Genomic DNA, 25,399 nt, shown 5'->3' on the forward strand with positions numbered 1-25,399 from the left:
CTGCTACGAACTGATGGCGGTCATATAAGTACGATTTAAACCATGCTAATGCACTTCCACTGATGCCAACAAAGTGTTCAAGTCTATGCAAAAGAATGTTGTGGTCAATTGTGTCAAAAGCAGCACTAAGATCCAATAAAACTAATAGAGAGATACACCCACGATCAGATGATAAGAGCAGATCATTTGTAACTCTAAGGAGAGCAGTTTCAGTACTATGATACGGTCTAAATCCTGACTGGAAATCCTCACATATACCATTTTTCTCTAAGAAGGAATATAATTGTGAGGATACCACCTTTTCTAGTATCTTGGACAGAAAAGGGAGATTCGAGATTGGTCTATAATTAACTAGTTCTCTGGGGTCAAGTTGTGGCTTTTTTATGAGAGGCTTAATAACAGCCAGTTTGAAGGTTTTGGGGACATATCCTAATGACAATGAGGAATTAATAATAGTCAGAAGAGGACCTATGACTTCTGGAAGCACCTCTTTTAAGAGCTTAGATGGTATAGGGTCTAACATACATGTTGTAAGTTTAGATGATTTAACAAGTTTATAAATAAAACTTAATTTGCTATTTAGTTAAGCTAATTAGTTATGCTGATTTGAACTTTGAAACAGCTAAATGTTTTCATACAAGTTTTCATACAAGTACTGTATGTCATGAAATAAAAGCTTCAAACATGCTGTTCTCACAACCTGTTTGACTGACTGACAAAATGTTGTCTACCGCAAGCAAAATGTATGTTTGATAACACGAGCACAGCAGAACGTTATGTGTTCTTTTAAAAGAGAAAATACACTATATATAGATGCGAAACTCTATATGAATTTAAAAAGTACTCTCACATCTGTTTCCCACATCTGCGAGCGTGTTTGTGTTTTCAAGAACATATGGATGAGCTTGGTAATCAAGGATGTGAACGCTCTGCATAACTTTTTATGCAAATAAGCTCATTATAATCCCCAACTTTTAATCGGCCCGGTTCAATAGTCATTTTCCCTGTCATACTGTCAAAGCCACTCTTACATAATTGGTATGTTTGAATAAGTAGATGAATTAATTCAGCAATTATCACTAAATTACTGATTATATTGCAGATGCTTCGAAGCTCAACGTCAGATAGATCAGGAATCTTATAAATTCTAAAGACCCCTAAGGTGGCCCAGGCCGGTTGAACACTCATCTGAAGGCAGCCATTCTTCCATGCAGTGCACAACCTCAGTTAAAGCACCAAGTGCCATTTGAACCCAGCTTTCTTCATTTGGAAGGGCGAAACTGGCTGTTGCCAGGGAAACCAGTGAAAGCCATTGAACTAGGATTGTTCAGGGGTCAGAGCTTGACTGTGAGGGCTTGCAAGCTTCTTGCGATCTCTCCCACTTGCTTTTTTTTCAAACCTCCACTGGAATCAAGAGGTGGAGACACATCAATGATCTGTTTGATGTTGGTGTCCAGCAGGTTTACTGTTCTATCCAATTACCACTGGCCGTTTGAGCCTCTGTTTTGAGTTGCATAGCAATGCCGACTACTTTTGGTTTCTTAGTGTGTGTGCGGTTTTCTTTGTACTTCTTTTGGTGTGTGGGTATATTTACAGGTCACTCTATTTTAATCTCCAAGTCCACAAGGGTAAGAGGAGACCATCAAGTCAGGATTAGGTTACTGCCCCAGCACAGTTAAGGAATTACAGAATGTATGTGTTTAACACCGAGTGAAAGGTCTGGAACCGTTGGATGTGGCTCTTTGCCCCCATTTTAATCAGTTTTTAAATAAGATGCTCCATTTCGGCTTTAAAGGAGATTAATATTAATTTTCCCCATTTGTGCTAATAAAAGTCCAAAATGCCTGTTGATTTACTGAGAGTGTTTGTCGTTAGTTCAGTCTGTGTGTCTAAGTATGTGTGTGCATATATCAAGTAGATTGATATAACTGATGGTCTTGTAGAATGTATTCTGGACATGTGTTTTGTTTTTGTTTTTTTGGGAAAATGCTCCATAAGAAATTCAACAACCTATTTTACAATGTCCTGGATTAGCCTGAATATTTGCACAAATGTAACCTGACATCTGTACATGTACAAATATATCTGTCTATATATCATTTGTTCTATCATTTTATTGTTTTGTCTGTTTTCTATCTGCAGTTCTAACTATCGATTGTTGTATTGTTTTATCTATTGTTCAAAATATTGGTTGTTCTACAATTATGTCTATTGTTCTAAATATAGATTGTTCTATGTATTATTCTATCTATCTATCTATCTATCTGTCTATCTGTCTATCATTTTTATTGTTCTATTTATTGTTCAAACTATTGATCACTCTATTATTCTAACTAACAATCATTCAATCTGTGTTCAACCTTTAAATTGTTCTGTCTTTTGCTTTACTTTACTTGTAAATACACTTAAATCAAAATAATAATAATAATAATAATAACAAAATAAAAGTAGAAAGGAACATTAACAATATTTAAGTTCTATACTTGGAAATTCTCTCAGGTTACACATGTAACTATAGTTACATACATAACCCGAGATGTTCCCTTTTGAGGGAACTCGAACTGTGTCCTCTAGCGATCACTATGGGGATAGAATACCCATGCTGCCATGCTGAGGTGAGTGTATGTCAAGTACCATGGTAAGCCCTGAGTACTGACTCTACGGCATAACCATAAATGCCCACCAGCGGCTGTTGCTGACAATATCCCCTAATCCCCTAATCCCGGGGCAGAACTCAAAGCTCAAAAGCAGTGAGATTCTTTTAGGGGGACATGGCCTAGGGTCTAGGTTTGCCACAATACCGGACCCTGGCCTATCACCTAGGGAGACTTCATATATGAACCCCCAATTCTTTATAAAAACCCTAATGACTGTGAATGGTGCTCCAGGAGCAGAGTCCCTGGCTCTCAGATGCATTAACCAACATTAACTAAAGGAAGTTTATTGTAAAGCATTTCCTCAGTCTGAGACAACAGGACTTCGAAGATAATCTCATAATCAAGTGTCTCTGTCGGTTCATGTTCAAAGAAGAGTAAACATTGAGGACCATAGAAATGTGTGCAGCTGCAAATATGCAGTTTGTGGTGGAGAACAGTATCTAGCAAAATGTTTATTCGTTTATTTACACAAAGGACACATCTGTTAAGTGGATCAAACACTGTACTTATGCTAAAATGATGCTTCAAACACACTTGGCTCAGAAGTTTACAATCTAAAAATCCATCACCCGCAGCTGGTCTGGCTTCATTTGTTGATAGTTTGGATTCATTGCTAAGACTTAAGTTTCATTTTGAATATCAACTATATAGTTTTAAAAGACTGATTGATGTTTGTTTCACTAAAATTCAGCACTATTTTCAAACACATGCATTTTACTATAGTGTCCTCACGTCGTAAACATAACATTGTGGGTGGGACTAACAGAAACTGACAAAATAATAATTTTGACAAGTGTATTGTATGGACCTATAAGAAGAGGGGAAATTAAGAAACTGCCTGTAATTGACTATGAGAACTTGCATCAAATGTATATTTTTAAATAAATATATGAAGTTATAAATTATTATAGTTATTATTATTGTTTAATAAATTACATCCATTTGGAAAATTACCAATTTCTCACTGGGTGGGCCCATGCCCACCCGTGGCCTCGCCATTGGTTTAGACATGTGCTTCAGACTGGCTTCCCATAGTGATCCTTAGAGGACACAGTTCAAGTTCCCTCGAAAGCAGATATATGGTTGCCTTTATATTGTAGGAAGGGTGTGCCTCACAAAATGATCCAATTCATGGATCACTTCCTGGCATCAAAAATTTTTCTCCTGCTTTACAAAATCATTATCTTACTGTCTGCAACCTGATAAAAGATAGAAGCTGAAAAGTTTTCTCATTGTTAATCAAGTACTAGTACATGACTACAGCATGCAATCACACTGGATATAGGTGCCATGATGGAGGCTATCAGTGGACGACCTTCTACTTTTTCATTCACTCTCTCCACTGTCTTTCTCTCACACAGTGCTTATAGCATGCCCTCTGACGCAGCAGTTGGCTCCTGTGTTTGGAGGAAAGGTGAAAAGCGTTGGTTATCACTTCTCTCCATGGTGTAGTGGCAGGCATGTGAAGGACCGTGGAGTGCAATCACAGCTCTATAACATTGCTGGATGGGTGACTGAGTCGGAAAGTCACAGAACAATGGAGCCAGGGATTATTTTTGTAAACTGTCATCCTTGCGATGAATAGGATTCCGGGTAGTTCTTACCCAGCCAAAACCTTGTGAGCTACATAGAGAAAAAAAAAAAAAAAAAAAATTATTCCATGATTTTATGCATTTGTTCGTTTTTTCAGCTGGGGTGGGGGGGTGGGGGGCAATGCTTTTATAGTGATGTATAATGTTGTGGCGAGTGGGGCGGGACTCAAGACCGGCGGTGGGGCGCAGGTGTAGCTCATCTCCAATCACTACACCTGGCCTCACTCCTCGTTCCCACGCCTCTCGGCCCCGCCCCACAAATGTTTTTGATGCAGTGTTGTGCATGTTTAAATCAATTTAAAAGTGATTTTGGAATTAGTTCAACTGAATCATCAAAAGATTCAATTCATTTCCATCTCTACCTGGAGTTCCAAGGTCTCTTTGAAATTAAAGATGAGTTTTGTGCAGTGGCCTGGAAAACCACAATAACACTTGAACACAGCCAAAGTCTGGCTTCCTTTTATCTTGAAACTTTCTGGCCGAACCATAACCTCTCACTCTTAGACTCTGTGCTCGAAAGGGTGATGCCACCAAGGTGTAAGAGTGTCAGACAGTCATTTTCACACACTTTTTTCTTCTTTTTTTCTCAGAGATAGATACTGAAAAATAGAAAGAATGTGTACAACATTTGAGTTTTTGATGTACTGACACACCACTTATTGTTTGTCCTTTCCTTTCCTTCATCCATTCAGTGAGATTTGACTTACAACCCACACTTTTCCTTTTGCATACAGTATGTATTATACAAATGTGTTAGAGTGAATGCGAAAAATGAAAGAATGCATAACTTGAATTTACACTGAATTTACCCAAGGTCTATTTATGAGACCTTGGCTTAAGTCAAGCTTTGAATTCTTTTGAAATAAAACTCAAACTAACATTAACCCCATCCTGACACTAGAAACACAACTGTTTTCCTCCCTCTATAGTTTTTCACACTCTCATTTTAAAACAAAATCCACTGGCCTTTCACCCTGTCTCCATCTGTCATACTGGCCACTTACATTAATTAGTCTGTCCTTCAGTCTATGAATATGACTGTGTGTACCTGCTGATATGGTATGAGGGCTCTCACTTTTCCCCTCTCTCATATTTTTTTTAGTTTTCTTTTCTTTTCTGTCTTTGATTACTCTTCCTAGAGTGTGACAATGGCTCAGGCTTCAGAAACTTACTGATGCATTTTCTTTTCTTTTCTTTTCTTTTCTTTTTTCAGTTCAGGGATTACAAATCCCATCCCATGTAGCATTACCAATGACACAATTTAATGAAATTCACAACATCTGTAATAAATACTTTTATAATAGGTGTCAAAAAGTTTTTATTGCAGATTTTTCTACTTATCTGTAAAATATTTAATTGGCTAGAATTATTATTATTATTGTTATTATAAGGGCAATTTCGAGTTATTTATTCATTTAAACACAATTGAAATCCCACTTATTTAAGGAATTTATAAAAGCATATATCATCATTCTCTGAGCTCCTGGTGCATTTCTCTGTCTATGTAATGTCAACATTTTATTACTAAAAATAGAGAAAATTAATGGGATTTTTACTTCTGGAGCCCGACTGTTGTGTTTTATTGCAGTACTGGTAATATTGTTGACTCATGTATGATAAATCGTGTCTGTTTTTCTTCATTTGCAAGTTGCCTTAATGAAAGCATCTGCTGAACGATAAAATGTAAATGCAACCGTTATTAGGAAGTATCTTAATAATGCGATGCATTGCTTTAAATAAAAATAAAATACATTTCCCAAATCCACCCCCACCACCCAACTCTCTCTACTTTCCTCAGTTTCTGTGTATCTCCTTCACAGTCACTGTCAGCTGCATTATTTAGACCTCTCGTTCCTGTCAGTCCAACACACCTGAAAACCCTTTAAGATTCAGGCAGCTGTGCAGGAATCCTCAGCATGCATCTCTCTTCATTCATACCTGATGTGTCTCAGCACTGAATATCAAGGTGGAGAATTACAGTTTGATAAGGACTTTAAAAATATATCTCCTTTAACTGAACAAATCGCAGCATCCAAAAACATATCTGTAGAGGCTTGTCTATAAGTTACTGCTAAGAAATTAAAAGCAAACTAAATGTGAACATTAATACCATACCAATTGTCAAAAATCATGGGCACAATCATATATAACATTTTTATAAAAGCCAGTATTTTGTTCAGCCTGTTTATTAGTTGAACTTCCTATGATACACTATTGCTATTGTTTCGTTTGAGGGGTTTAAACATCTCCCACCACTGTTAAAATACAGATTAACTATATATAGTTGCAATTGTTTGTTTATTGCTTTCATGTTTAATCATTCAAAATGTGGCTGTGTGCATTTTATTCAGCTATAGCAATAGCTGGATGCCTTTATCAAGAGTTCATTATTGGGAGATACCAGGGCCCATCTCTACCACTGGAGAAAGCTTACTGGCCAACTTGGATCACATGTGCCTTGATAACCAATCACTTTTTAGCCTTGACATCACTGAATTTCTGACAGAGCTGTGTGACAGTCAATCACTGTTTACGGATACCATAGAAATAAATGAGAAGTGCCGTAAACTGCAGTGCTGCATGTCACTGTAATAGTGAATTCTCTGGCAGTCTATCCAAAAGGAACAGTGTTCCAGACCACAGCTCCCTCTCTCTCTCTGTCTCTCTCTGCTGCCAGTCATATTTCATGAAGGTTCCATTCTGTGTGAGATCCCATATAGAGGTGAATTCTAAAACAATACTTCTCTTACATTAGTCTGTTTCACTTGATAAGTGAGTACAGTATAGGCTTGCTCTCCTCTTTGAAGCACATCCTATAATACATCGTGACAAGTTCAGTGAAAAATATATTCCATTCAAGTTGGCAGACGAAGCAAGAGCAATGCCAATTATAAATATAATTCATTCAGTATTGAATAGAAGTGAATAGCGATAAATGTGGATATTTATTTTTTACACAATGTTAGTGTATGCTACATAATTGTATGCTTATAAGAGTATCATTTCATGAGGTTAGCATCATACTGACATTGAACCTTATTGAAATCAGTCCATGTTCATGAGAACTGCTGCCTAACAATAGCATTTCATATTAGCCATTTATGTAGTTACATTTCAGTTAGTATGTAGGATGCTGGGAATGCAGGCTGTAGGCACCAATATAATTGATAAAATGAATATGTAATGATATAAATTAAATAAAATTGTTTAGTAGTAGTAGTAATATGCAGTTTATAATATGCTTATTATTATCATTCCTATTTAAGTATTATTCTTAAAAGATAATATATCATTGTGATATAGTTTAACCGTGTTCTTTTTATTCTGTGAAAGGGATAAATCCAGACAGGTTTGGCATGATATTTAGATAAGGGCTCAGGAATACGACTGTGTTTTCTTTCCTAATCTGTTATTGAAATAAAGACCCAGCTGGTGTGGTGGAGGGAAGTATTGTTGTCATATCATGCTGTGATTGTCAAGATCAAATAGTCCTGCAGCCCCCCCCCCCCCCCCCCCCCCCCCCCCCCCCACACACTCATTTTATTTATTACTACTAGTGAGCAAGAACACCTATATCTTAAGACCCAGATCCAGTACCAGATTTTCCCAGCACTCACATGTGTTGGTCCACTAACAGGCATCCCTACATGGCCATAAATGTGCTTTACATGTTTATTCACAGATTAGCTTTAGCCCTCTGACATGTATGATTAACCCATAGAGCTCTGCTTGATGTGGAAGTTGTTATTCCCGCAGGCCAGAGAAGATCAATGGTCTTTGAAGTGTGTTAGTATGTGTATTGTGTGTGTGGGCGAACAGGCTTTGCAGGAGAAATCAGACCTGTAATGTAGTCTGATGTTGGCTTCTGTGATTTGACCTCCACTTTGGTGGAGATCTACTGATCCTACAGCAAATCCCTACATATAGATATGCATGTGTTTGCTTATGAGTATGTGTGCGTGTGCGTGTGTGTGCATACTAACCCGGAGCGTGTGTAGGTGTGTGTTTTGCTGTATGCGGGCTCTTTGTATTTCTTCACTGGATCAAAAGTGCAAGACTCAGACCTGATCTCAGTATGTCCCAAATGATTCCTTTGACTGATATACAAATCACTTCTTTACATTCGCTTACAAGTCTATGTAATCTCTCTCTAGTTTTCTATTTTGTTTCCTTCTCTGAGAAATATGATTAGATATTAGTTTCTCTGCACCACACTGCAAAAAAATAATTTTCTTAATCAGTGATTATTTTTAATTAGTCTTTATTTTTTTATTTATTTTTTTATTTTTAATCGGTTCTTTTCCATTAAACAAAAAATAATTAAAAAAGGTAAAAGTGAACATCTTTTAAATAATGTAAATTTACTTGATAACGTTTGCTTATATGTTAGGTTTACTTTCCCAATGGCGAATGATTAATAATAATTTTGCACGTCATCCTGTTTTGATGTAGATTGGTTGGTTCTTTTATGTTTGTAATGCAATTGAATAATAATGATAGGGCATTTCAATTTTAGCATTTCTTTATAATTTATTAAGCAGATTATATTGTTCACAAAGAAGGAAAATATTGTAAAAATATAAACAAACAATTGATCACAAAAAGCCAAAAATTTCAGCATATATATATATATATATATATATATATATATATATATATATATATATATATATATATATATATGAATAGAATGTTGGGCAAAATAAACTAAATATTGATTGATGGACAGACATAAGCTCAGCTCACAGATGGTCAAACAGACATACAGAGGGAATAGACATATACAGACAGACAGACAGACAGACAGAGAGACAGATAGACAGATAGACAGATAGATAGATAGATAGATAGATAGATAGATAGATAGATAGATAGATAGATAGAATATTTAAGCTGCTATTTGTCATTTTCATCTTTTTCTCTTTATTAGACTCTTCATAAAGGACTATGATTCTGTTCCGGGGTCAGAATGACATGGAGACAACATGAAATGACGAAAACACAATTGAACAAGTAATATCTCATGGATGAGCTGTATTAGTATTTCGTGATTCTCCAAAGGTCATGTCTATTCAGTTCAGTAAATGAAATATCGAGACCCATCACTTTTCATCTTCGCAAACACATGCACAAACAACAGAAGCAGCTTGGACAGAGAGGCGTTAGTTTAGCCACTAATCGCTGTGTCATAGAATGATGGAGACATTATTGAAAGGTCGTTGTGACCGTTCAACTGTTCCAATTACCTGTTGGTCTGGTTTCGCACGCGCTCATTCCAGTGCATTCAGCAGCGAGCGCCCGTCTGTCTCTGTGTCTTATTGGAGCTCACCGCGCGGTGGCACCGTGCGTCAGCCCCCTTCGCGCGCACCTCTCTCTCTGATCTGCTGCTCATATGATGCTGGAGATTTTCAGCGCGACGGGGCCGGTTCCTGGGCGGCAATCAGCGATGACAGTTTGATCTCTCACGAATACCGTTTTGCACCCTCGTACCCAGCGGAGCTTTACGCAGAGCATGTTTCGATTAGACCAAGCGGCACCGTGTCGCACTAAAACGGGACTTGGAAAGTTACTACTTAAGCCGAATGAAGCTTATCCTGCATCTGGGCGGACTCACTGAACGGGAGGTTCTTCACTGCAAAAGACTCGTTTTGGGGATACCATATTGCTACTCGCCAAGAACAGAGCTAACTTTTGGTTTACTGGAATGAGAAAAACAGCGTCATTGATCATGAGCGAATAATCACCCGTCTAATCAGAGCCTGGGGACCGTTATCAATTCGTGAACTAGAAGCTTTTGCTCTCTGGAGTGGAAATATACTTATCGATCAAACATTTATTAAGTGAATGCATGAGAGCAGAGACAGTGGATGAAAGAACAAAAGTCTCCGTGATCAGACTTCTGTGCATTCTGTGCACTGTTTAGGACTGAAGTTTTAACATACTGTTCACAAACTCACACCTACAACGGAGTTGAACAATATTCAAGTTTGAGATATAAATGTAAAGGAATAGTATTTTGACTCAAGACGCGCCAGAGACACTCCAGAAAACTACGCGCACAACTGTGGCTGGACTGTGGAGGAGCAACATGTACCCGGCGTGCCGGACAAACGCGTTCAGTGTCTCTTCGTCTGCCTCTCTGGCAATGTTGGGGAATTTGGGTAAAGCAAAGAAAAGACTCTGTTGGATTGTAATATTGCTGTCCGTGCTCCTACGTCAGGCGTCTACACAAGGTAAAGAGCGCTTCTTTAAATTGCTGTCTCCAAAGACCTTTAAAAACGCAGAGTGAGCCTGAGGCACTGTAACATTTAACATTGAGTTCTGAAGTCATTTCATTTGGATTAATTACTGTTTAAAAGGAACATGGCGCAAGAACAGCTTGAGTTTAGTGATACATTTTAATACACACAGAATAATCAAGCATGTACAGCATCACTTAACAGTGAAACTTAATTCACAAAATACGTGCATCTTGCTCCATCTTCCCCTATATGAGATGTGTACCAGCCATCTACATGCTCGCTCTCTCTCTTCTCTTTTATCAATTTCTCATGGAGATGCTTGTCGGAGATCATATCCTAGAACTGCACATTTTGGATGTCTTATCTGACACACCCATCTCAGGGCTTGGAGCCTTTTGTAATGAGCTTACGATATAAATCAGGGAGACCTCCAAAATGAGCAGTACTTGAGTTATCCAGCACCAGAACATACTCCTGTACATACCTTTGCAGTCACTAATCAATAATAACCTGCATTTAGAAGTGTACTGAAGTCCATCCAGCATGCAGCAACTGTGCGGGCAACAGGCAATTATACAGGGCATGGCTGCGAAATTAACTAAAGCCAGTTAATGAGACTGTGGATTAACTATCAAAATTAATGAACTCCTTGCCTGTTTTATGACTGCACATAATGAGAGATCTCAGTTAAAATGAGTTCACGGATGGGATCTTGGAAAAGGGTCTTTATAAGGTGCATGTTATCAGATGTGTATTGTCAGTGCTGACAGACTCTTAATGTGAGATTTTATGATTTGATGATTAGTTTTTTTTTTTTTTTTTTTTTTTAATAAGGACTTGTAAAAATTGCATATAGGCATGCAACTAAAGTTTTGATTTACATCACATAAAAAATACACTTTGTGAGAGAATGGGGAGCGTAGAGTCTTTATTAACAAAAAACAGGACAATTTTGTTCACTACCTTAATGGCAATATTGACAGTTTGATTTTTCCTAATTTGGAAGGCACATGCCCCCTGTCTGGCATGGATTTGTGCTGAAAAGACAGAAAGTAGTCCATTGAGTTTTTCTGCATGCAGAGTACAAGGCATTTTAACTGGCCACTTGTGGTAATTTTCCTCTCTTCTCAGCTGATGGCCTCAAGCAGAGGAAATTGTTTTTGTCTAAATTTCGCAGACAGCAGTCGGGGATCAGAAGCTTGAGCAGTCGCTTTCCGCCTGGAAAAGGATAGAAACAATATACTTAAATCTCATGCATGAGGCAAAAAAATTAAATAAAAAAGAAATAACATTTCCTGGGTGGCCAATGCTGGCTCAAGTGGAAATATTTACACAGGTGCATACTATTTTTATATTTATATTTTCTGATATTGATATTTTCTGATATTGATATTGTCCCCGCTGTAATGCAGTGCTGCCGAAATGTACTACTGAAACTTTCTCTTCAGTTGCCAGTTATCTCCAAGCGTAGCTGCATGGGCTGCTTAGGTAGTTGTTATGCAAGCACAGGTGGGAGGGTTGGGAATGCGTGATAGCTAACACTAAGCCCTGGATCGAGAAATAGGCTGTTCTGTAATGCTGCCTAGGGAGGAAACCATGGCAAACTAGGACATGCCATATATCCATCATTCATGAGTGTATGCTGTCTAACCTGACATTTACAGTCGAGTGATAACTTACACATTGGGAGGATTAGGCTACCAGTTTGTGTGTGTGTGTGTGTGTGTGTATGTGTGTGTGTGTGCGTGTGTGTGAATGAAAAATGGAGTGAGAGTAGCAGATTGAGTGAACGTGTGTTACACTTAACTTCTTCACAGAGTCTAATGCTCTTGTTTTATAATGATCTGTGGCATTGGTTGATTCAAGTTAATTGTCTCCATCCTCACGGGTTTTCCAGGAACGTTCCTGGGGTCTGGAACTCTCACCTAAACATCATTAGAACAGATTCCCACCAAAGCACTTATAAAGCTCTTTGAATCTTGCTCATGTTTTAATGTAAAATCCATTGAGAAACTCCCAACTGATGGAGTGCAAAAGCCCCCCATATACTTCAAGTGGCAATATACTACCTAAGCAGAACTGTGAGGTAGAATTTTCACATAAATATTTATTTAAATTCAGAAACATAGTTCATAGTAATTATAGGCTTTAATACCCCAAAAAGCAGTATATAATTAACATGATTCATGCAATTCACGTGCTATATTCCAAACTTGTTTCTGAGATTGCATTGTCTGTGAAAAGGTACTACATTTGTTTAGGAACAAACTTTGCAATGTTAAAAAGTGTGTTCTGTATTGTATGAATGTGTGTAGTATGAATGAAATCAGTACAAAGAAGCGATTAGCACGTGTGTAAATCATTTGACTTCAGTAGATTAGCTTCATTAGCATGCTGTTAAATGACGTGTTTCACACTTGAGGTTTCAAAGGAATACTGTTTGATGAGTGAATATGGCAGAGTTGAGACGGTAATTCACCTGGACTCAGACTAGAAAACCTCATCGCAGAATGTCATTCAGAGTTTGAAGTGAAGGTAATGACACATTGATTAGAGGTGTATCTGATATGATGATGCTCTTCAACCGAAGGCCTCGCAATCCAACACCCAGACTGGCTGATTCTGTTATACTGCTTGTACTGTACATCTAAACCATCTGTGACCTTTTCCCAACATTTATATAGTTAGATAAAGAATTTTAGTTCAGCTTAGGGGATTTAGAATTTGGTGGTACATCACAGTTTTTCTTTAATCCAGACTGAAAGACTTATTCATAGGGTCTGAACTTGGCAACTCCCTGAGAGTTCAACGATGGCCTGTATAGTTGCTTACTCTTGGCACTTAGGAAACCTGTTAGTATTGAACAGACATATTGAGCCCTTGTTGCTTTTTTAGAAATACGAATCACCCAAAAACTAGGATACAGAGGGTAGGAACTATTGATTAAGTGTCTTTTTCTTAACTCATTCTTCTTGAATCCTGTCCACCATGTTAAACAGGGCAGGTGTGAAACTCACTCCTATTGCCCCCTGCTGGGTCAGCTTGGGTTTGGGTTTGGGCTGTTGTCTTCTTCGGACATACTGTTGCCTTGGGCAATGCCTTGGGCTGTTTCATGCCTGAATACCAATTGCTCATAGGGGCTTGATGTTACCCCCTGAGGACAGCTCTAGTGGTCCACATGAGTGGCTCAACTTCAAATCAAAGGTGAGTTTATCACTCAGCCCATGACTGAACATATTCCAGATACCTGGAAATATTTTCTTATAATATGGAACCCGCAGTGATAAGTGACAAGTCTAGTGCGAGTACAGCATGGTAAGAAGTGGGCTTCACTGAATTACCTGTCAGTGAATTTCAACAGGTCACGGCATCCTGTGAAACATATTTTTATTTGTTAAATAATGTGTACATTAATTCTTCTACTTCTTCTTCTTCTTTTTCTTATATAGAGTGTTTTCAACACTTATAATTATAATAAACATTATTATTAATTAATTTTAATTAAGTAACAAGTAAGGTCATTTTCATTTCAGCATGTTATCTTTTGCTTGCTTTGAAAGTTAATTTAATTGGTACGTCACATCAATCAGAAAGGGTTTGCTTTGCATGAATTTGTCATGTTGTAAGAGTGACAGTAAATTACCTCGTAAAATCTGAATAACTGTTGCCAAAATGATTAAGGTATGATAAAGCCACTTTTATGTTTGGCATAACTTTCATCTGACATCTAGATCCACTTTCTGTTTATTTGTTGGCATCATTAGTTAAAATATTATAAAAACAGTATTATATTTAACTGGTGGTCTCTTATGATAAATCACAATGCCAGTTACTTTGAAAGGTTATTCTATTAGATGCAAAATACAGCAATGTTCTGTGAAGTCATTTTTTTAAATTATGCCCTAAAACCTGAGCATAAATGTGAAAAGAGCTGTTAAGTTTCACACACAATGTGTGAGGAGCATATCTTCCATTTGCAATATCAAAATATCTTCAGAACAGCTCATATATTTTACCTTAACTGTGCATTTATAAGAATGCAGAAGCAAAACCAAGTCTGTTCTTTACTATACCTCAGTGACAGCATCTGGAAAAGAATATGAAGTCACAAAGGAAATGGCTTGTTCTGTAAGACAGGTACTTCGTAGTTTCCCGTAGAGCCTAATGACTCGCTGTGTCTCAACTCACCTGGGGAAGTGTAATGGAGTCCGCAGAGAAGAAGTGGATATACATAGCGCTGCGTAAAATATTACATCCATTTTGGAGTGCTAGCACAGGAGTCAGCAGATATTAAATATTTGAAGAGAAAAATACATTTGGGAGAAAATAGAAGTGAGAAATAAAGAGCGAGACTCCGTGAGAAAATGCATGTGATCACAGTTTTTATTCTTGCTAATCAGATAATAATAGACTGTGTTTGCTAAATCAAGCATTGTGTAATTTCTCTACCTACATTCATTATTCCACTGTGTTCTGCTCTTTTCAACCAATCTGTTCATTTTATGATTAGATGCGCTAATCCTACAGTCACAACGTAAAAAGAAGCTGCGTTTAAAACGGTTGGACAAATCCATTTGTGATTAGAGCTCCTCGGACTCGAGCGTGGCCAACGAATGCAGACAAATGCGCTCACACATATAGACGCACACTGAATACTAAGTTCAAGGACTGTGCCAGCGAGGCATCTATCCATGGCGTGTGTTTTAAATGGTCTATCTGAGTCCACTGAAGCAGGCATTATGCTACTAGTCAGTTGAGTCATGGCCTCTGAAGCTGTGGCTGCACTAGGATATGACTTCAGTGCCAGACTTATGGGTGTTGCGCAATAGGAATGTACTTTGGTGCCACGGTTCCATCTAAAAACTTGAAAGAAAGTGTCTGCTTGCTTGTCAACTGTCATTTGGTTTTGCAGGGTTCCAAAGGCTGTGACATGAACCTGCAAACATGCTAAGGCATCAAACTAAAGTTGTATAATTAGGGAAAACAGAAAAAAAGATGTGCATAAGAAATAAAAGAGAAAAAAAATGCTACTGATGCTAATAAGATCTTACTCCTGAGAAAGTTTGAGGAAGATGAAAAGAGCCAAGGAGGGGGGCACTCAGGGGTGCCAGTGAAGGGGTGTAATTGATGCAGTGGCACTATTTACTGTTAGGGTTAGGGTTGCTCATCTGAAATGTACTTACTGTCACTCCAGGGGCACTCCAGGTTTTTAGCTCAATGTATTCCAACCGTTTTAATCTGCACTTTTGTTGCAGTTGCTCTTTGAAGTCGCATTGCATAAGGGGACTGCTAGAGGTTGCTTAAAAGAATGAAATAAAAGATTCTGCGCAGTTCCTTTTTTGATGTGCCTCCTGCTTAGCCCAGATTGCATGATTTGTATGTGTCTTGATTCTGTTTAACTGTGTGTGACTTATTTGAAAATACACAAGGGTATGGTTGCAGCAGCATTCAAAAAGCCTTTCTGAGAATGTGGTATTCACACTAAGGTCAGGGTGTCATTATATATCTATGTAGTAACTATAAATCAGTAAATAATTGTAGAATATTTCATAGATAAGTGTCAATGTAAAGAAATTATTTCTATTAATATACAATGTATAGCTATGAAATAAAATAATTTGTATTTAAATATGTAAATACTATTAAGGAACCATATTAATATTATTATATATTAATATTAATATAATAATATTATTAATATATATATATATATATATATATATATTTACACACACACACACACACACACGCATATAAATATATATGGAATTTTTCTTTGATATCTAAAACTTCTTGTTATATTAATTATAATTCAGTAACATGAAACAATTGTATTTCTCTTGAAATTTGACATCATTTTTTTTAATAACTGGATATTTAAATATATAAATAATATTAGGGAACTGAATAAACATTTGCGTACATATATTTATTTAGAATACATTTTTATTTTAAACAGAATATAACCTAATATAGAAATATAATAAAATCTGAATTATGTTTCTATTGAAATTCAATGTACAGTTCTGAAATAAAATAATGAGTATATTTACATATGCAAATAAAATTATGTAACTATATGTAAAAAAAAAAAAAAAAAAAAAAATACATTGATTGATGGAATCCTGATATGCATAAGCAGATCGATCTACTCCAATCAGCCTGATTTTATTCCTTCCGTAATTCCATCCATTTTTTTTTTTTTTTTTGGCGCAACTCTTAGATATTTCCTATAGTGCATAAATTGTATCTTTGTGCCTATTTATGCTATAACTATGCAAATGTTTTACGTTCACAGCTGGTGTAACCGGCCCCTGGTCTACAACATTGTTTCTGTGGAAATTCAGTCCACAAGCTGAGACAGATGGTTCATGGCTGAGCGTCTATGGGGGCGTCTGCATAGTGACCATTCTAGAGTCTCAGCTGTTCTCAGGTTGTGTAAACTGGCCCCCAGCTGATCTGGTTTATGACTCAATCTTTCCAATCACTGTTTGATAAAGTTCTGTTTGCTTCTGAAATGGTCCCTAATGAGAAGTGTTTTGTAATCTCTTGTGTTTAGGAATATTAGTGGGTGCACGTTAACCAACTGCTGTGGGAGCGTTAAGCTTTGAAATGTTGAGTCAGCGCTGGGCTCTTTTCCATACAGTGAATTTGTGTCCGCAGTGGTTTCTTTGAAGTTAGAGAAGTTCTTCCTCTCACCGATGTCGAGCCTGGTCTGAATCAAGGCAGAACTGGATGACAGGGAAGAAGGTGATAAGTATGTGTGATAGACAATGGGGAAGTCATGGCCTAGTGGTTCGAGAGTAGGACTCATAACCCTAAGGTTGTGGGTTCGAGACTCTGGCTGGCAATACCACGACCTTGAGCAAGGCACCGGACCCCCAACTGCTCCTAGGGCACCGCAGCATAAATGGCTGCCCTCTGCTCCGGGTGTGTGTTCACTGCTGTGTGAGTGAACTTTGGATGGGCTAAATGAAGAGCACGAATTCTGAGTATGGGTCACCATACTTGGCTGTATGTCACATCACAATGACATACACAGTCTTTGAGTATCTGATGCTATTGCCACTTCCAACCATTTTAGCATGGAGAACTTTTTGCCACCCTGATTCTTCCAACAAGCCTTGGCTCCTGTAGTTGGCCAGAAGCTCCGCTGAGCTACAATAAAACCCGCCCCTTTACACACCTCTTAGGAACAACGTCATGCAACCCCATCATTCACCAATAAAGATAAGTTATCAGAAAACGAATAAGAAATAAGTCACGGGAACTAGTGCGATCACAAAACGAACACGATAAAAGCGGCCGTTTGCTTTCATAATGACATAATTTATCAGGATTGAAAATTAGTAACATATAAAAAAAGCAATATGAACATAGTCTGCTCTTCAGTCGAGTCTGTTTCTGTTTATTTGAAGTCACAATAGCCTGCCGTATTTTCCGGACTATAAGTCGCACTTTTTTTCATAGTTTGGCTGGTCCTGCGACTTATAGTCAGGTGCGACTTATTTATCAAAATTAATTTGACATGAACCAAGAGAAATTAACCAATAGAAAACATTACCATCTACAGCTGCCAGAGGGTGCTCTATGCTGCTCAGTGCTCCTGTAGTCTACACTGAGCAGCGTAGAGCGCCCTCTGGCGGTTGTAGACGGTAATGTTTTCTCCTGGTTCTAAATAAATGCGACTTATAGTCCAGTGCGACTTATATATGTTTTTGGACTGATGCGACTTATACTCAGGTGTGACTTATAGTCAGAAAAATACGGTATATACATCACTTTTAGAAAGAATGATTATTTCTATATTTTTATAAAAGCTCCCGAACAAAAAACATTAGGCTATTTTATTTTATGACATAGGCTACGCGGAGCTAAACTCTATAGATGTGATTTATGATAGATAAAATCTGTTACTAAATAAATACACGATTGTGATAGAGAATAAGAAGCTGACGTCTGATTTTTTTCTCCAGCAGTCATATCTAGGATGTTTAGTACGGTAATGTTAATGCCTATCGTGCATAGTCTTTGCATCGGTTATAAATATTTCTGCGTGGTATGAAGATTATAAATCCACATCAGATCCACACTCATTGCTGACTGAAAGTGAGTTTTGAGCTCAACTCATTTTAAAAGGTGTTAATGCTGGTGTTATAGCTGTTAGCTTTCTGAAATTATCTGCGGCGCTGACGCTCTCCAGACGCGGAGAAACTCTTGCCTTTGTTTATAACCACTCCTCCAGCCCCAGCTGTTTCGCTGAGCCATTGGCCCTGAAGAAGCACCGACCAGGCACGATCAAGCCCCGGAAGTGACAGTGGAAACGCGACTGGCCCTGCCATGCCCGCTTTTGGCCCGACAGTGGAAACGCGGCTAATGAAATTGCAATCCTTGCGCTTCCACTTGTATCTAATCTAATCCAGATACCTCTCCTCGTATGATCCCTGCCATGTACCAGACTCTGCAGGAATGTTGCCCATTTCCAGTGAGCCCATTACTCTTTTGAAGCCTTTAACGCAGGAAATCAGACGAACGTACCTCTACGTTCGTTCAGAGAAAGCTTGCCTTTAAGTAAATGTTCAGTGTGTAATAGTCAGCTGAATCCCAGGCCTTTTAAAGCACAATTATGCAAAGCATGGAGACCGTGCAAGGCACTTTTGGCTTGTTTACCAAAGTCAGACATAGCGCATGGCAGTATGGTAATGAGCATGGACTTACGTGTGACACGTCGTTCATGAGGACTTTAAGTCTTACACTCTTAAGCAGAGAGCCGTGCACTTGGAATGGAATTGCAATCAGATTGGCCTTATAAGATGCCACCTCTAAACCCTGTAATTGCTGCTCTTTCTGGGTGTTTCTGTCTCTGTTTGTGTGTATGTGTTTTTATGAGCTAAAAAAGGCTAGCAATCTCAGAATTTTTGTGAATAATTGGACCTGTAGCTGGAGTCATGGTATGATGGCACATACTGTATTCCCTCAAGCATTAATGATCTCAATGCAAGACACGCGCCACATGACTCTAACGCAGAGGGGGTGCAAAGCATCTTCCACAGCATGGTCTCATCCAAACTGCAAAATACAATGAGCTGTTAGAAGTGTGTTTGTGAATTTCAGTGCACCAACAAACCGATTTGTTCCATTTTTGTCCTTTTTGATGTTATTTCTGCCATTTTGTTTATAGATACAGTAAGAGGGGAGACGGGAAACAATAGAGAGAATAGAAGACTTAGGGGATCGGAAAACTGGAAAGTGAAAACAATTTGAAATAGACAAATTAAACGATCATAAATAAAATATAAATCAAGTATTAATATTTTGTATTGTATGCTATAATTTTTCAGCAAAATATTACTATTTATTTATTTTATATATGTTTATAAATATTGAATATTTTTTTATTTTATTTTTTAAATGTAGATGTGAAAAATGTTTAAGAATACATCATACACATTTTAAAATAATTTAAATTAAAATAATTAATCATCAGTAATAAATGTAAACATTGTAGATGTAAATTTATTAAGTTCTTAACTAAAACAGTAAGCATAAGAACTTCTGTTACTTGAAATAAAATCAATTTTAACTTAAATAAAATAAATTTAATTTGCCAAGGCAACATTTCTCTCTTTTATTGTTACTAAAATAAAATAAATAAATAACAAAACTAATATAAATCAGAATTAATTCAATTAAATCAGAAAATGTCAAACTAAAAAAAAAAAAAAGTCAAAATATTAAGGGAATCTACTATTTATTTATTTAAGGGTTAAATTTACAAAACCTACAGACAGATTAAAACTAAATTCAAAATATTAAGGGAACCTATAATGTGAAAACATGGCAAATAAACTTCAGAAAATAGCTATTTATAGCTTAAGAAACTAAATACATCTAGTCTGTTGTTTCACTGCTACTTTGCTACACGTACATCTCTGCATTGATGTATATCAATCTAGGCAGTGTTTTTTTTTTTTTTTTTTTTTTCAGTGCAACTCATGATACATACTTAGATTAATATTTTTTGTTGTAGCACTGTCATTTTTTCTGCTTAACTTGAAAGAATAGATGTGACACTGCAGACATCCAAGATGTTGGGACAGACTTCACAGTATGCTGGGTTCCAGTTGATAGAAATGTATGTGTGCTTTCTGTCACACTATACTAAGATTAGTCTATATGCTAAGCATGACATAGCACGCATCTTTGTGAGCTTGTGCATACACCTGTCAATGAGCATATGGTGTCAGCCACTCTCTCCATGAAGATGCCACCTCTCACCAGCACAGAGGGGCTTCATCAATCAATGCCACGCAGCAGAAGCCACTCACTAGAGGAAGCCTGGACCCCGATCACGCCTTAGTTTTCGAAACTCTCCACCTCCTTTTCTCGAGCCCCTTTGAGGGCTTATTTACCCAACCGCCTTTGGAAATGATAAAACACTTTTCCTTCTGGATTAATCAACTGTAACCATATGCTCCTCATGAAATTACAGTGTAGTTTGGACCACAGAAAACAGCTGTTGCCATTTTGAAAAAAAAGAAGAAGAGGGATGTGGGAGTGTAATTGCCTTAACTTTGATTTGTTGGGTGCTTCACTTTAGATGAGCAAACGCATTTGTGGTTTTTCACGTATAGCAGGGGGCGAGGAAAACACCAGTGTGTGTCTATGAACAAAGTGGTATTTATATAACCTTAGAGTGCGTTTAGATGACCAACGGTGCTTCACACATATTGTGATAATCTTTTTTTGCTGTCATTGTCATCAAAAGGTGATTATCTCTCAAATTCTACAGTTAATCCGACGATTGTTTGTGCTGCGCCACAGGTTGTCTCTGAAATCTTTCTCTCTAATCCTCCAGGTAATTGAGGTGATGTTTTCTGAATATCTCTCTTGTCATGTTCATGGAAAAACGGGAATTTGGTGGCATTAAAAAGGCTTGTTTTTGTGCAAATGCTCCCAGCTGTCATTTATTTTGTTTTATAGAGGTAATATTCAGTTTAAGGTAAAGCAATTGCTAAATATTTCAAGTAAGTGTTGTAATTTTGAACTTTTTTTATATTTTAATATACACAAAAGTGATTTTTTTTTTTCTTGCCAAATAAATGCAGCCTTGGTGAGCATAAGAGACCAAAACATAAAAAAAAATGGAACCTTATTGTATGCAACACTTAGTTTGAACATTCCGATTACTCAACTTCAGTGCATGTTCCATCGGCTTTCTCTTGAATATTAGCCTCTGGCTTCTTCATACTGTGTGAAGCAGCAGACAGTTTCTTCTTGAAAAATAATAATAAAATAAAGATCTAAAGCCCATCTCAAGTCTAAACTTTTCCCAAACTGCATGTTCTTTTTGACTTTTTTTGTGATGGAAGGTTTCATTACAATATAAATGGAGAAACGTGGCCAGATTAAACACCACATCAGATTTGGTGCCAACAGCTTCTGAGATGTGTTAAACAAGGTTGAAATAAAATTCCAGTTCCAATTCAAATGCCTTTAAACTAGTAAAGCAATGGTTGTATTTTGAATGTTGACATGACAAAACTTGTTTGAAAGTTCTAAAAAAAAGAAAAAAAGAAAAAAAATATATATATTTAATCAACAGTATTGTGTGCACAAGATTGGAAGCACTCTTCATTTCTGTTCATGTTGATTGAATGAATGAATATATATATATATATATATATATATATATATATATATATATATATATATATATATATATATATATATATATATATATATATATATATATATATATATATATGAATTGCAATTCAGTAAAGTCCTCTGTCATTTCAAATTATATTTCAGTCCAGTTTCTATTCACATTGATGAATTGAAAAGGAGGCAATTGTTTAATTCTGAATGGAACTTTCTTCTGAACTATTTTTCAATTTTAACACTTACTAGTTTCAGATGTTTCAGAGAGCATTCAAAAATTACTTCCCTATAATGTTTGCAAAATGATAAAATGTGACATTTAAAAACGGTACATTTTGAATATTCAGGGAATATTGAGAAATAACGCTTTCATAACTTAATAAGAATGTTAGCATGAGCTGCATGAGATGTTTGTGGACAAAAATTGCAATCATCAGGACTGTAAAGGGTTATGTGGATTTATGCAAGAACTGTAAAAATAATGATAATAATCCGGAGAAAGATGGAAAAGCTAGTGGTAATTTTCTGCCAGGACATTATCCATTAAGCTTATGAACATTTCCTTCATATTAACACAGTACATTGTGCCCTGTTTTTTTTTTTTATGAACTTAGAGTGAAGTTAGTTAAAAGTTATTTTTTTTCATAATTGCCAACACTAGGAAGTTTGCAGTTGTGCCAGCACAAATATTGTTGTTCTGTGGAACACGTAATACAAAGGTCATTAATTCTCATTGACTTTTCACTCAGAAGCGAAGTGGCTTGGTGGTCCTCCATCCATCTTGATTTGTCAATAGTTACAATTTTAATTACACCTGAGTGCTGTCAGCCTGCCAGCCTGGATGGGGGGAGAAAGATCGATCTGTTCTTTCTAATTGATTAATTGCCTTGCTGATGAGCAATCTCTCCTTCCTTTTTACAATCCTTATCATGTCTGTCCATAAAAGCAAAGGCCAAATGCTGAGGGGACCTCTCCGTATTCTGAGTCAAGGCCTTGTTTTACAGTGTTTTGTGAAGCCATGTGAGTTGTTTTGTAGTAAATGAAAGCTTGTACCGAATGGCAGTGCATCACTCTGGTCATTACGTGGCAGTTATTGTGGGTGCAGATAGTGGAGACTGCAGCACAAAAAAACGCTTTTACACTCAACGGTATCTTTAATTTGTGAGGCCGTTTTACTCCAACAGCCTTTTTGTCGCCATTTCAGCAATAGAGGAGACAATATATGTTTGTTATTAAAAAGGAAAGAGCAGCAGGGCTGGATGCTGAGGTGTTTCACTTCACCTTTCTGAAGTCCTCAGCTCTATAAAGCATAAAAACACAGGGTAATAGGAGTGCTAGCTCCACAGCTGTCTGGTCCTTTGGCGATTGTGCCTGGAATAAATTGTGCATTGCTGCTGTGAGTAAATGTCCTTAAAAGTCTTGTAAAATTCACCTTTAGGGGAATCTCGTGCCATCAAACTGGGGCTGCACGATAATGACAAAAATCATAATTGTAATTGCGGTTATTAATTACGATTATCACAATTTACATTGAATGATGTTTATACCATTGTTTGATGCAACTGCAAGCCATATTTTTATATGAAAATAAACAAAATGAAAAACTTTTAGTGCTTTTCTACAGTGTTAAGCCTCAAATGTCAACTATGTATCAGATTGGTTTATTCTTTGAATTATAAAAAAAATAAAATAAATAAAAATAAATAAAATCCAATATGCCAGACCTTTATTATTTGGCATATTATGGACAAAAAGCCTTAAGTTAGATCATCTGACCAACTTGTATGGCCAACCACTTTGGAAAAAATCATATACCTTATATTACCCCTGTTCTTCCCCCCTTGTTTTAACGTTAAAATATCTAAAGATCATCCTAAATAGGCCAAGTGTTTTGTAAAATGAGTGGATCGATATCAAGTTTATTATAAATACAAAGCAACAGTGTATAAATTATTAAGAACTTGTGATAATGCGCATATTTGTTATTGCATTTATTTTTCACTTGTTTAGACTGGAAACAAGAAAAAAATGAAAAATAAATCCTGTCCAGTAAGACAAAATACAATATATGAAGAAAAAAAAAAATTGTGACCCTGGACCACAAAACCAGTCATAAGTAGCACAGGTAAATTTGTAGCAATAGCCAACAATACATTGTATGGGTCAAAATTAAAGATTTTTTTTTAATGCTATATATTCTTATGATATTAGGTAAAGATCATGTCCCATGAATACATTTAGTAAATTCCCTACCCTGTATGCATGTATTTTCATTAGTGATATGCATTGCTAATGGCTTCATTTGGAGAATATTAAAGGTGATTTTCTTAATATTTAGACTTTTTTTGCACCCCCAGATTCCAGATTTTAAAATAGTTTTAGCCTTCTGTATGTCGGCCATATATTGTATTTTCCTAACAAACCATACATCAAAGGAAAGCTTATGACAAGTTTTGTGGTCCAGGGTCACAAATAAGTCAGAGATTCCAATGCAGTGTTTATTAAAGGACTTTTAGATGTACATGTTAAATGGAAAATGAGTAAAACAAGTTTATTTGTATTATGAAAAATTGTAAAACATTTATTTAATTATTTTTAGTTATTTATTCATTTATTAATTGAATATTTTTTTTTTATTATTTTTATTTTTTTTTTTCATTTAGGGATAGGTTTATATAGACACCACAATGATAGATTGATGAAAATGTCCAAATCAAATCCAAATCAGACAGGAACCTTCAGCAACCCTGTAATCAAAAACAAAATAAGGAAATAGCCAACTGAAAAGAGAATTGGAGGGCTTCCTATTGAACAAACACAATAATGGCGAAATACCCAATTCTGAGCAAGGCGGCAGCCTTTCTTAAGGAACTCTGAGGAACAAAAGGAGTTTGAGAACAGCCATTGATTGGAGAATTTGTGTGTAGATGCATTTGTGATGGCATATACGGCATGCAACTCCTCTTAAAGGCTGGCCATGGGTTTATTCAGGTAGACGACTGAATACAAAGAGAACGTACACTGCCTGCAAAAGGCTTGTCTGTGCAATCTGCCACAGGACACAATGACAGAATCTCTTTTTTCTCTTCACTCTCTCTCTCTTTGTGTCCTTTAATCAAGTTGAGAAGCCAAATGACATTCTGTTTCAGTGCACATGCAAGAAAAATGCTACCTGCGTGGCCTTAAATTGCAGTTAGAGCAAAACAGCTGACAAACATCTCAACGTGATGCATTTAACTCTTTG

The 25,399-nt window shown here is 36.8% G+C and overlaps 1 pseudogene; it reads left to right on the top strand.

Moving 5' to 3' along the window:
* The first annotated feature begins 10,105 nt into the window (after positions 1–10,105).
* Positions 10,106–25,399, top strand: part of LOC113104261 (protein sidekick-2-like) — a 250,514-nt pseudogene continuing 235,220 nt past the window's right edge.

The sequence above is a fragment of the Carassius auratus genome, chromosome 1, assembly GCF_003368295.1.
Source record: "Carassius auratus strain Wakin chromosome 1, ASM336829v1, whole genome shotgun sequence".
Taxonomy (NCBI): domain Eukaryota; kingdom Metazoa; phylum Chordata; class Actinopteri; order Cypriniformes; family Cyprinidae; genus Carassius; species Carassius auratus.